The sequence below is a fragment of the Thermobia domestica genome, chromosome 10, assembly GCF_964235325.1.
Source record: "Thermobia domestica chromosome 10, izTheDome1.hap1.1, whole genome shotgun sequence".
NCBI classification, from domain to species: domain Eukaryota; kingdom Metazoa; phylum Arthropoda; class Insecta; order Zygentoma; family Lepismatidae; genus Thermobia; species Thermobia domestica.
In genome coordinates, this window is record NC_137463.1 from 109,863,729 (window position 1) to 109,878,731 (window position 15,003).

Here is a 15,003-nt window from a genome sequence, read left to right on the forward strand (position 1 = left end):
AAGGCACATAAATTCTGAGCTAGTTGAAATGGCATTTCTTGTTAGTAGAAAATTGTGTAGGTTACTCAAATTTATTCCTTTGTTTCTGTAAATACTACAAGATTATATAAAATTCTCAGCTAGTTAAAATCTTTGCTTTCTTTTTCGTTAGTAGAATAATAAATACTCCATCCAAATTATTATTTTTTATTTGAATAGCCCAAAAAGTTACAAAAATTCTGCGCTAGTGAAGATTGTGTTTCTTTGATTTCTTTCTCATTAATACAAAAGTAAATAAGCCACTCAAATTTATTCCTTCTTCACTTTTTTCTCCTTGATACAAAAATGAATAGATCACACAAATTTATTCGTTGCTATGTTACGAGTTATTTGACCTTTTGACCTCGATGGTCATTATTTTTGGAACATGTAGTACTTGATGATCTGTTACTAAATGAGGAAACGTCATCTCAATCTGTCATTTCGTTTATGAGTTTGACCAATTACTAAATGTGGAAACACCACCACAATATGTTGCTATGTTTACGAGTTATTCGGGTTTAAATATTTGACTTTGATCTCGATGGTCATTATTTTTGAACTTGTAGTAGTTGATGACCAATTGCTAAATGTGGAAACATCACCTCAATATGTTGCTTCGTTTACGAGTTATTCGGGTTTAAATATTTGATCTTTGACCTCGATGGTCATTATTTTTCGAACTTGTAGTTGTTGGTGACCTATTACTAAATGTGGCTTCGTTTACGAGTTTGACCTTTGTTCACTATGGTCAGTAGTTTGTGGACATGCTTGTGTCATTTCTGCTATGTTAAATTAGGGGTTGGGGACGAAATCTCTGCTACATTAAAATAGGGGGTTGAACGAATACAGTTGTGTGTTAGTAATCTTATGTACTCTCTGTGACATTTGACTTTGCTATGGTAAATAGTTGTGTGTTCGTCCTGCTATGTTGAAAAGATGCTCATAAAACGGAATGAATCTTATGTATTCTCTACTCTGCTATGTAATTACTGGTATGTTAAAATAGGGGTTGGAAAATAAGCTCATAAAAGAGAATGAATACACCCCTTAAATAGTTATCGTAAAAGAGAATGAATACACCCCTAAACGAATACATCTCTGCTATGTTCAATTAGGGGTGGAACGAATTTGATTTGATTTGATTTGATTTATTGACATATAACACAACAGGCACAGGCCTAATTACAGTGTTACATAGTATATCGCTATACAGATTATATAGGTTAATAAAGCTATTGGTCGTAATTACATTTGTCTTACAAAATTAATAGACTTCTTAAAACTACTTACATCCATTGCCAGTACATCCAGGTTGAAATTTTCTTTAACTAACGTGTTGTAGGTTGCACTAACTCTCCATATAGGAGATCTGCTTAAAACGTTTGTTTTCGCTGTTATACAAAAAATGTATTTTTCGAAGCAGTGCGCAATTTAATAGATGGTACTTGGATACATATTTTTTCGTTAAGATCAGGACAGTCTATTTTGCCATGAAAGAGTTTGTGTAAAAACAATAAATCAATATTTCTTCTCCTGAGTTCTAATGTTTCAAAATTAAAATTTTCAACAAGGTTAATGTAGCTTTCAAATTTTGGATAGAATTTTGTTTTCTTAAGGGTAAGAAGCCTTAGAAACTTATTTTGAGTACGCTCAATCAAGAATGAGTATTTCTGTATATTGGGGTTCCATATATTACTACAATATTCTAATTTTGACCTGACGTATGCATAATACAGCACAATTAAAGTTTGATCATTTTGAAAATCTTTACTGACTCGATAAATATATCCAAGATTGTTGTAGGCTTCTTTGCAAATAGTTTCAATATGTTGAATAAAGGTTAATTTTGAGTCAAAAATAACTCCCAAATCCCTTATAAAATCAAGCTTTTTCAGTTTTTCCCCTAATATTGAATAATTATATTGAATATATTTTTCTTTTCTAGTGAATGTTAAATAACTGCATTTACGAACATTTAACTTAAATTTATTGTTTTTACACCAAATTTCAAGATTTTGTAAGTCACTCTGAAGTTCTAAACAGTCCTGAATTGTTTCAATTCTGTTGAATATTTTAAGGTCATCAGCAAAGAGTAGATTTTTAGAAAACTGAAAGCACTCAGGAAGATCATTTACCGCCAAAATGAAAAGTAGAGGTCCCAGATTCGAGCCTTGAGGAACTCTAGATGTTGCATGAAAGATTTGAGATTTATGATTACGATACAATACAGTTTGTTTACGATTTTGAAGGTAGGAAGCAAAATATTGCAGAGTTGATTTCGAGAAGTTAAAGGATGCCAGTTTGTTTAAGAGAATGTCATGGTCAATGACGTCAAATGCTTTAGAAAAATCAGTATATATGACATCTACTTGTCCTTGCTTGTCAAGTTCCTTCGAAATGTAGTCTTCTATTAGTGCTAGATTTGATACAGTAGATCTGCCCTTCAGAAATCCATGCTGACTGACAGATAATGCAGGTTTAACATGATCCATTATTCGCTTATGCAGTATATATTCATACACCTTGGCAAACGCAGATAAGATAGAAATTGGTCGGAACTGTTCGATGTTGCTAGCTGAGTTTGTTTTGGGTATTGGACACACAACTGACTCCTTCCATTTCTCAGGAAAGGTACATGTTTTTATAGATAAATTAAATATAATATTCAGAGGTTGTAAGAATATATCTGAACCGCCTTTCACAATGTACGTTGGGATCATATCTGGGCCACTTGCTGTTTTCGATTTCAACTTCCTTACTGCTTCTTTTATTTCTTTTTCAGATATGAGAGGTAGTGAAAATATATCAAGAAGAGCACTGGAACGATCATTTAGAGACATGCTCGATACGTCATAGTCCGCTCTTGAGGAGCCATAGACTGAACTAAAATGTTGCCCGAATGCTTTAGCTATATCCCCATCATCAGTAAGGTCGTGACCATTGTACTGTATGCGATCAGAAGACAAGTGACGCGATTTATTTTTAATGAAGGACCATAATAATTTCGGATCATTCTTCAATTTATCTTCTGTGCTGCTTAAAAACTCTTTATAAGCAGCAGTTATTTCTGCTTTAATTTCTCTACGCAGTTGACGAAATTGCTCTTCATGGTACTTAGTGTTACCTACACTGAGACGACTTTTTTTACGATGATAAGTTTTACGTTTAATATTATTAATAATATTCGGGGTAAACCATGTAGGGTAGATTTTATTAGTTGCTCTTTTACGGGGAATGCAATCATCAAATATTTGATACAATACTTCATAAAATAGATCGACAGCGTGATTGACATCCTTAGTATTCTGCAGCATCCGCCAATCCACAGCTAATAGGTTTCGGTAAAGTTTTTCAAAATCTGCTTTCCTAAAATTATAACCTACTGTGTTAGGCACTGTTTTAAGTTTGGTTGAATACAATGCTGTAAACTGAATAAGAAGGGGAGGATGATGTTTATCTTCTATTACCAGTGGATCGCATTCTCTTTGAACTGTTACTTTTGACAGATTTGTGAGAACAAGATCTAAGGTTCGGCCATTGCTATTAGGAATATTATTAATTGAAATCAAATTAAAGAGGGACATAAAATTGTCAAGACTTTTACATTTAGCTGATGACGTCATTAATTCGAAATTTGAACTAGTTATTTGTCGTAGATTCAGATCCCCTATACAAAGAATTGTGCAACCCACAGGACAATTTGATTCTACAAATTCAAAAAACTGTTCATATATATGAAGTGGTGAATCAGGCTCTATGTAAACAGTACAAATATACACGGTAATTGAGTCCAAAACCAGTTTGACAATTACACTTTCAAAGTTAGTTTCCCAGCTATTTACTTTTTGAATATTATATTTTTTAAGCGCAGCAAACAATACTCCCCCACCCTTAGTCTTTTTTTGTAGTTCAAAATTTCTGTCTTGTCTCCAGACCACATACCTATCATCAAAGAATTCTGAGTCAGAATAATTTGTCGTTAAAGAAGTTTCTACCAAGCTAATAAAGTCATAAGAGTTAGATAAAACAGCATTATGAAAACAACTGGCTTTAGTACGCAGGCCATTGACATTTTGAAAGCACAAAGAAAATGTTTGGTTTTGATGTTTTGATTTTGATGGGTCACTGATTCTACCAAAAGAATAGTTACTTACTGGAAATGTTGGCTTCTGTTGTCTCTGATGGCAATTTTCCCGGCCATTTATTTTGGCGCTTGAGCTGCACCCCTAGTGCGAGGGTCCTGTTGTTTCCCTGCCCCGCCTAACACTGCCTTCCTTTTGTCCCCGAGGGGTCATCCACCTTCCGTGTTTTCCGCCTTTGGATTTCTCTTGAAAGCTGTTTTCAGTATTGCTAACCACACGCACTTTTTCTCTATCCACATTCTCGCCTTTATCTTCATTACTGGTACACACCACAGAATTATTAGAAACACTAGCACTAGCACCAAATTCACTTCTCTCGTTATTTTCATCACTGCTACGACTTTCACGGAAAATTTTAAACACTGTGTTACTTGTTGTGTCAGCACGATAGATGTCCCCTTCAGTCTTCAGTTTATTAAACACTAACACTGCGTATCTTCCTTCCTTCCTTGCCTCTTGTAGTTTTTCAGACAATAATCGTCTTTCAGCAAGCACTTTTTCTGAAAACTGCTCATGAATATACACACGGGATCCCTGCAACTTGGGTTTCGCTTCCAAAATTTCTGCTTTCTTTTTGTACCGCAGAAATTTCACAACTATATCCGACTGGTTACGCCCCCTACCTAAGACATGTGCACGTTCTATGTCATCATGTTCTATGTTAATCCCCAACTTTTTTTCTATAATATCTTTCACAGCCGCCTCACAGTCTTTCCATGATGGTCGCAAGCCTTCACTTTTGACCTGCACATTTCGGAAGATAAGATTGTTTCTCTTGCTCTGATTTTCGTTATAGTCACACTTCATTTCAAGTTCATCAATTTTCTGTCGCAAATCACTGTTCTCGTCCTGCAAGTGGGCCACTTTTGCTTCTAGATCTTTCACTTCCTTTGAAAGATCATCAAACTTCGACTGTAATTTGTCAATTTTTGCATCAATTAATCCAATCTTGTTCACGTTCGGTTCCATGCGTTTTAACTTTTGAAGGATGTCTTCTATTTTTTGTTCAAGAGCTTTGCTCACTGGCCCTGGATTTGTTTCAATGTTACCTATCAACAGCGCTATCAGCACAATTGCTAGGCAGATCGCCTTCCCACTTCTATATTTCTCCGTTGTTACAAGTTCTTCCTTCGAAACTTTCATTCCGAATGCTGCACTGAACCTGCCTATAGCAGCACGCCACTGCTGATTTGTAATGCCCATTGGGATAAAAACACTGATCACTCAGAGCTAATCCAAGACACGTCTGTTCTCTTCGACGGCCGTCCGCATGTGGAAAAAGTGGTCATCAAAAAGAATGAATACACCCTTTAAAATGACTATCTGTAGACTGTGGGTGGACGGTTCAGGGTGTTCGATTGTAATCTTTGCTATAATGTGCTCATTGTCTGCTATTTCTGTTATGTTAAAATAGGAGTTGGAACGAGTACACCCCTGCTATGTTACATAGTCTTTTGTATTATCTGCTATGGTAAAATAGGGGTTGAAAAAGTGATCATAAAAGAGAATGAATATTATGTATTATCTGCTATGTTAAAATAGGGGTTGGAAAAGTGTTCACAAATGGGAACGAATGCATCCCTGCTATGTTAAATTGTCTTTTGTATTATCTACTATGCTATGTGTTCGTACTCTCAATGTATTCTCTGCTACGGTAAAATGTTCAAATACGAGTTGAGAAAGTGATCATAAAAGAGAACGAATGTTATGTCTTATCTGCTATTTTCAAATAGGGGTTGAAAAAGTGGTCATAAAAGTGAACGAGTCAACCCCTTAAAATATACTCATAAAAGGGAATGAATACACCCCTGCTATGTTAGGTAGTCTTATGTATTATCTGCTCTGCTATGTGTTCGTAATTTCTGCTTTGTTAAAATAGGGTTTGAAAGGAGTACAGTCCTGCTATGTCAAATAGCTGTGTGTTCCTATGTGTTCGTATTCTCTGCTATGTTAAAATAGGGGTTGAAAAAGTGATCATAAAAGAGAACGAATACACCCCTGCTATGTTACGTAGTCTTATGTATTCTCTGCTCTGCTATGTGTTCGTAATCTTATGTAATTTCTGCTATGTTAAAATAGGGGTTGGAAAATAAGCCATACTCTTTTACTAGTTCTGCTATGTTTAAATAGAGGTGGAAAAAGTGATCATAAAAGGGAACGAGTTCACCCCTTAAAATGTACTCATCAAAGATCATCTGTTCTGTTATGTGTTCGTGTATTCTCTGCTAAGTTCGAATAGGGGTTAAAAAAGTGATCATAAAAGGAAACGAGTCCACCCCTAAAAAGTGCTCATAAAAGAGAACGAGTACACCCCCTAAAAAGTGCTCATAAAAGGGAACAAATACACCTCTAGAATGGAGGTCGTAAAAGACCGTTGGTTGACGGTCGAAGGTGCTCGATTTCCCAAGGGCTCTTGAATTGAGCAAGTGTGGTCAACTTTGAGTCAGATCGATCCATTTTCTACTACTCTCGAAATGTTCTCTTTTAAGGAAACATTGTTGTTAAAGGTAACATTAAATTGACAAAATGATCACTGTCAGAACCTTAATTTACACAAAGTGAATAAATGGTTGTCTAGGTGGTATTCAAGTTGTTTTCTTTACATATTATTTCACAGAAGATTGTCTGAATTAACCACATATAAGGCAACTGTTTTAAAACGCAATATGTTTTCTTCAATGAGAAAAAAATATATTGAACAACCATACAGAACAATCTCTCCTCAAAGTACAGAAAGTCAGTATTGATAAATATATATTTTAATGTTTTATGGGTAGAGTCAATAATGGACCGATATTTTATCCCTTCACCAATTTATTTATAAAATTACTTATTTTTTTGTTTACAAAAGTTCTAACAAGGAAGTGTCTCTATAATGACCAATGATTCCAGGTTATAATATTCTGTACTGATAACCCCTTAGCTTCATAGCAGCCTCCAGGGTTCTCAAGGATTCTGTTCTAGGAAACGTCAGCTCATAGCAGCCTTCACGATATTGTTTAAGGTTGTCCCCTTCTCTTCAAAGCAGCCTCCAGGGATCAGTTGTGGTTAGGATGACCCCTTAGGTTCATGGCAGCCTCCAAGGTTTAGGATAGGTTACAATCAGTTGGTCGACTGATGCCAGTTCCCTAGGTGGTTGGGCTTTCATTTGTCCTCTTCGGGTTCTTTCGTGAGGTCCGTCATCTTTCGGCTTTCCTCGGTGTCTTCCTTGTTGGCTTCTCGTTTGCTTCACTGTTTATAATCAATAGCACGTGTTGTATTGACATGTGCTTTCGTCGTAATGTGCGGATCCTTACGATATACTTATGACCTCAGTTTATTATCGCACATTTAATAGGCTACGTAGCAAGGGAATCACTTCTATAAAATCAAAGATACATTCCATTCGTATCAAGATATGAATATCACTAATAAAAACATATTTTAAAAAAACTCACATAAAATACAGTACTCAGAAAATACAAATCTGCCACATAAGAATCAGAAAGTAAACCTCTGCCTCTTGTGTCTCATAATGCCAAGAAAATAATAAAAATACGAACTATTCACTCTAGAAATACATTAAATTATTGCAAACTGGCAACATAGCGGTTGTAAGGAAAGCAGCCCCTGAATAGCTGAAGAATGTCAGGTCGTCTTTCATTACAAAAAGCAAAAAAATAATCATATGAAAATTTTTAATTATTTTAAATGTAAAGATTAGCATTGAACTGAATTCCGTATTATTTCGTAAAAATGCGTATGGATTTAAAAACAAAAAAATATTGAAGGTAAAAAAGGACTACGGTTGTATTTTAATATTTTCAACAGGCAACCCCTTTTTCTTTCTCTCTCTCTCTCTCTCTCTCTCTTCCTGGACGCATAAGCCTCGAAGCGTGTGAATTTACGTGTTGATCGTGGAGGTGGAAGGTTGTTCCTTGAGTGCTGGTTCTGTAACGTAACCGCCTCTATGTGCTTCATGGATCAAGTTGGTCGGTTATTCGTATTTAAATGCCTCGCTTTAAATTCTTGTTTGTATGCTTAAAAGAGACAACTAAAGGCTATAGTTTACCAGAGAAGTGCAGTATGGAAACTGAATAAGAAAAATCTGTTCTTTTTTTCAAAAAGAAAGGAGAAAAGAAAAGTGGAGTAAAAAGTGATAAGTTATGCATGTTAATACTAGACCGATCTGGTTAAAGAAATATAGTTGGCAAATTAATGATATTAATAGTAATTTAATTAACTGGTTGGCTTTTGGCAATTATTCGAAGTAAATTCAATTACTCCACTCTGAATTTCAGTGTTATGCGCAATTTAATCGTTCGTAATACGGCATGATTATTCTTTGGGAACTAGTAGTGTGAGCTATATCCGTGGCTTAGAACTTGGCTAGTCTCGGTTGCTGAAGTCGGTCACAGCCCTATTTCCACTCGGAAGGTGAGTCCAGGATAACAGTTGGGTAAGACGATTAACCGAAGTTTCTTAAAGTTGAGCATTATAACAGCTTTTTAAGTGTGTAATTCTCAATATTCATGGAATGTGTTATTCTAGCTGTCCGGTTGTCAATTAGTTTGTTTCCTCAAATTAGAAGAACGGATGATAATGCCAGTGTTTCGAGACTTAAATTGTGATACACTGACCCAATTGTCCTTTAAATTAATGCTCAGCTCGATTCTAGTTGTTATTATCTGGCATATTAAGATGAGAGAATTGTGTTGCAATTGGAAATATTGTTTTAATACTGATTAAAGTGTAATTTTTAATTGAGTAACTCCCCCAAATAAGTAATAGTTAGAAGTACATTTTCAAATTAAAATTATATTGTTGTTAATAGCTAGAATTAGAATTGGATCCCTAGTTAGATTTGGATTCGCAAATATATCATTCCTGCTATCAAATTTCCAAAGGAGAAAAAAAAGATAAATTGTTGTAACGAAAAATATTTACATGTTAAATTTTGAAATATAACGTTCTATTCGATCGTCGAAACTTTCTATTTCCTTGATATTTTAAATGAATATTTTTCAAAAGTATACTTCTTCTTGTTCATTATTTTTAATAAAGTTATTATAATTGAAAAAGTGTTGTGGTATAATTTCTTGTTATATATGTCTGTTTTCTTCTATCGTCTTAATTGGATAATAATTTATTAAAGTAGTTGAGATAGTGAGAATCCTCCTGATTTACTATTGATAAGGTAAGCATTTTTTAATGGGTTTGAGCTGAATCGATCGCGCACCAGTTACTTGAGATGACCTCTGTCCAAAGCACCCTATTGAGGAAGGTAGAGTTTGTTTGTTTATATTTTTCTCTCCGAAATCTTTATGGGCACGTTATACGATATATAAGCTTAAGTAAATTACATACGTGCACTCACACATACATTAAATATCAAGGATGTGGCTAGATTATATAATGTATAGGAATGAGAAAAGTGTCGAACTTTAGACTCTTCAATGCTATTCCAAAATCCAAGATAAAATATAATTCCTCCAAATAAATAAAATCTCAATGTATTGACAAGATCTCAACGATAATTTAGAATTTACAACTTTATCAAATAGGTCGAAAAACTTATAAACATAGCTGATTTGACTACTATGCATTTCTGCTTTCAAATGATCATTAGCGTAAAACTAAGATTGAATGAGTATTTATTGCAACTACATTATGTTGTCGATATTGTCATGTTTCTCTAATATGCATTAATTGCAAATTTGAGAGAGCATTGATCTACTCAAAAATACTAAATATACGAATCTTTACACACAACACGAAAGTAAATATCTGTTACATAAAATTATTTAAAATAGGAAAGATCACGACAGATGACAGTTGATATAACTCCTGGTTTCTGAAGCAAGTTGACTACTGCAATAAACAAATTGAATTAGTTGCTGCTACCTTCAATATTATATTTCCTTTCATTCAGAAAATTAATTTACTTCTGCATAAATAGGAATTCGAACTATATCGCAAAAATGCATAGAAAGGTTTCGCTGCGCAGTATTAGTGTACTTCTTGAAAACTGACTACTTATATTGTTGAATAATCCCTCTTAGTATACAGGTGAAATGAAGGAGATCTCCAATACTATTCTGTTTTGGTAAGCAACAGCTACTTGTGTAATCTGAATGTGGACTCTACCATATATGGAACTATTAAAACATAAAAATTCGTGGCGGCTAGAAGTACAACGAAATCTCGTTTCACGTTGTTTGCAAAATAGTTGCTTATAAAGCATGAAATTTAAACTGAATGTACAATGATATTGATATATTCTAGAATGTTCCAATGAAGAACCAGATTGTCCCAGGTGCCTAGGCGTTGATTGTACAAAACATATAACACAACTAATATTCTTGTGAACAGACGTAGTGGCAATATTCATACATCAAGTTCTTTGAGCGTTTCTTTTAAAATTTTGTTGCAACTCACGTCCGCTATAAAGCAAAAATGGATCATACTAGCCTTCGTGTGATGTAGGTTCAATCGATTCCCGGGGGAAGAAATTCCGACGTAATGTCCAGTAATAGTCAGACAACATTGCTGCACTTGATTTTCCTTGACAACTCTTTTCCATTTGAGAAATATACTGATGAAAGCTTTCACCATGTTCGTTACTAGTGGCACCAAGGTTATCCAGGAAGAAGTTCAAATGATCTTTGAGAAAACGCAGATTAAATTACATGTTACATCCTATACGGTGATATGATTTCACTAGTTCATGTACAATATAATTACGCCTGACTTATGTTTGCCTAAAAAGTTCTTGCACATAGTTACAAAGGACAGCCATCTCATTTTTCATCAATCAACAAGTCAACAGAATATCATAATTTATTGATACTGATATTTGGGAACTTCTGTTGCAAGTACATGAACACAGGTGATGGTTGGTCCATACCTTTAACAAAGGTTTTGATAAGTTCCAACGTAATGTGCAGTGGAGGTAAATACAAATTTTTAGGGTCAACAAAAGGAGTATTCGCCACATTTTTGTCCAGGCAGCAGTTAATTGCGAGTAGGTCTTTTTTTTACAATAGGGATTTTTCCTGTTTCCGCTGTCCCACTCGCATAGAAAGCTGCAGTATTTTGCGTATCCCGATTGCATGCAAGCAGAATAGCAATTACCTTTAGATCTCCAAAGATATTCCATTTGAATTTGTCATACTTTATAAGAGTGAGAAGCAGTTTAAAATTCTTGTAAGTCTCCTTAAGTTTAATTGTGAGCAATCAGACCAGAAAGAAGTTTGTTCCCGTTCTGGAGAAGAACTACTTTGAGACTCAATTTAATACAATTTATGAACAAACACCTCTCATTTACACTGTACTTATGTATAGCCAAGAGTCTCCATAACGGATTCGATATTGTTACAAGAAACACTTCACCTTCCTTCGAGAAATACTCAGAAAAAACAGCACGGCGATCACGAAAAACACACACTTGTGCATCGAGAGAAAGAATATTCTATCCTTCTAATTACGAAGCTTGCTGCGTAGACAAATTGACATCGCGAACAAGATCATTGAAATAAACTACTGTCAAAATGTGTGGGGTATTTGATTCACTAAACAATTCAAATGTCGCGTCAGCATGAGTGAATCCTCTATCTTCTGAACCTTCTTGATGTTAGTTACCAGATTCATCGTCACTCACTACCACATTTTCTGGAGGCACTAGTATCGGCAATTCCTCACTATGGTATACAGAACTTTACCTCTGTAGATGTAAATTTGGGGTTTGCACACTCTTTTTGATTTCGACGTGATGCCAATTATTTTTGTTAGACAAAAATAACAGTCTGTTGTGTGATCCGTTGGTTCCCGACAAATCATGGAAACAGGGAACGGCATATGTCGTGAACTTTTTGCCTAACCTATCAGGAGTTTAACACATGTCAAGCATAGTGTTGGAAATGCCTGGAAAAAAACGGAAATTTTGAGTAAAAAACCAGTTTTTTACCGTTTTTTTCCGAACTTGGAAAAACGGAAATATTGGGGAAAATTTTCGAATATTTTACTACATTATGCTTTTAAAATGAAAACTATTTTATATTTACTAGTTTACAGTTAATATCATCGAGTAGTTATGTTTCTTGTATTAGAATAGGGAAATTTTGTGGCAACCAATAAATTTGCACCGCTCCTTTAAAGTTAGCACCGTGATAGAATGGTGTTATGGAACAAAAGATACAAAAATATAATTTTAGTTAGCTTAATTAATGTAGACACATTTAAATTATCTTAAGTAATATTATGAAGTTACCGTTTTATAGCAAGGAAGTGTTAAAATAACAGAATCATTTTAGTTAATACCACTATATTAAAATGAAATACATAATTTATGGAGATACGTATCCTCCTTGTATAAAATTTCCGGACATTTTAAACCCATTAGAAAAAAATCTTTTGTTCGAAAATATTGGCAAAAGCTGGAAAATATAATTTAAAAACTATTTCTTCGCCTGATACTAATCTTATTTGCTGTAACGTGTTTGCGGCATATATACAGTATGACGTATTTCGCTAGCAGGAAATATACTTAAAGCAACAACTTTTAATTTTACTTTTTAATTTTTCTGATTTCTGAAAAAAAACTCTTTATTTTTTACATACACACACATACACCGCACAAGTGTGTAAATTTGAGCAGTGACAAATATATTAAAGAATTTAACATGTGAAATTTCTATTCGTTTCTATTAAAGACTAGCAGAATACCCGTTCTTCGCAGGGGGAGAATAAATTTCATTTTGGGTATAAAGGGCACCAAAACTATCACCAATGAACTTAGGGATCCCAAAGACTATGAATTCGACACTAGTTTCAGTCACTTTTACATGTCACTCTCCCCTTTAGAATAACTAATGGGGGCTGAATTTGGATTTAAACGGCATCGGCAGTGTCACTGTTCATTTCAGCTACCCCGAAAACTATGGATTCGACAGTAATATCGGCCACTTTCGATCATTTTTATATATTTACTCCTTCTCTCCTCCCAAGTTGTGCGCTGAATTTAGATTTTAACAGAATAGAAAGTGTTAATGTTCATCTTCGGACCCTAAAAAACATGGATTCTACACTAATATCGGTCATTTTCGATCATTTTTATATATATTTTCTATCTCCCGCCCCCCAAGTTACGAGCATGAATTTTGATTTAAACGGCATCGGAACTGTTACTATTCACTTCAGCGACCCCAAAAACTATGGATTCCACACTAATATCGGCCATTTTCAATCATATTTATATATCTCCCTGCCTCTAAGTTGCGTGGATGAATTTCGATTTAAACAGCAGCGGAAATGTCACTGCTCATCGCAGCGACTCCGAAAACTATGGATTTGACATTAATATTGGCCATCTTCAGTCATTTTTATATATCAATTCCTACCCAAGTTGCGGTCCTGAATTTAGATTTAAACGGCATCGGAATGTTGCTGTTCGTCACAGCGACCCCAAAAACTAAGGATTCGACACTGATATCGGCTATTTTCAATCATTTTTATATATATCTCCCCTTCCCTCTCCCCATTTTTATTTAAACAGCATTGCAAGAGTTACTGTTCATCTCAGCACCACAAAAACTATGGATTTGACGCTAATATCAGTCATTTTTGATTATTGTATGTGTCTCCCCTCCTCCTCCCCCAAGTTGCAGTGCTGAATTTGAATTTAATGTTCATCGGAAATGCCACTGTTCATTTCAGCAAATCCGAAAACTATGACTCCGACACTATGAATTCGGTAATTTTCAATATATATATCTCTGAAGTTGCTTCCTCCAAGTTGCACTTTCAAAGTGAAATGGTAAAATCTATCCCAGGCCCGAAATTCATCTACGTTGAAAATTTTTATCGCCATCAGTCTGGTGGTTCAAGAGTTGTTAAGTTACAAATATAGTCACTTTCATCTTATAGATAATTTGTCGCACTAGAAACAGGTATTCGTTTACATAAAATTTTTTACATAAAGTTTATATAAAAGCGTATATTAGAATATTAAACAATAGTAATTATATGTTTAGTGCATGAGTATTAGTGAAATTATTCTACTGCTCTCTCTTTTAAGTAATTTTGTTAAAATTAACAAAATTGCACCAGATCAAAGAGCACATTAAGAACTCATTTTCATTCAAGAGTTCTATTTGATGCAACAGTAACGTTTCATGATGATAGATGTGTATGCTATTGTCGAAAGTTCTGTAATTAATGCACAACCAGGAGTAAACGACTAAAAGGCACATAAAGCAAATGAGTTCCGACTATTAATTTTCAAGAATAATTACAACGGTTTTATTTCCGAGTGCTTCTTGTTTAAATATTCACAGTATTGAAATTTCTCAATTTACATTTTTCACGCATTCGAAAAAAAAAACTGTTCCGTTATTAGTAAAACTAACCTAATAAAAATATTTTTGTTATTTTCCCAATTTTTCCGAAAAGAAACCGAAAAAACCGTTTTTTACCAGCCTGTTCAAAATTTCCGGAAATTTTACAACACTAGTCAAGCAGCATATGTGGTGCCCGATTTCTTGTCTTGGTTGCCAACCTTACACTCGAAATTGATTGATTTATTGATTTTTGAGTTTTACGTCCCGTTCAGCAGCGAGGCTATATGAGACGTGGACCTACTGATTAACGTGGAATCCGAACCACATGAGCTCCCGCCGGGCTTACACTCGAAATAAAGTTTTTTACGAACGGGCTCAATGTCTTTTTTTCCAACTTGAGAGTCACCTCTCCACAGATATAAGAAACAATTTGGAACATTGACAAAGATATGAGGCATTTTCTTCCTCCTCTGAAGGACCAAAACACTGGTATACGCTTTATCTAAATATCCATGTTTCAGAAT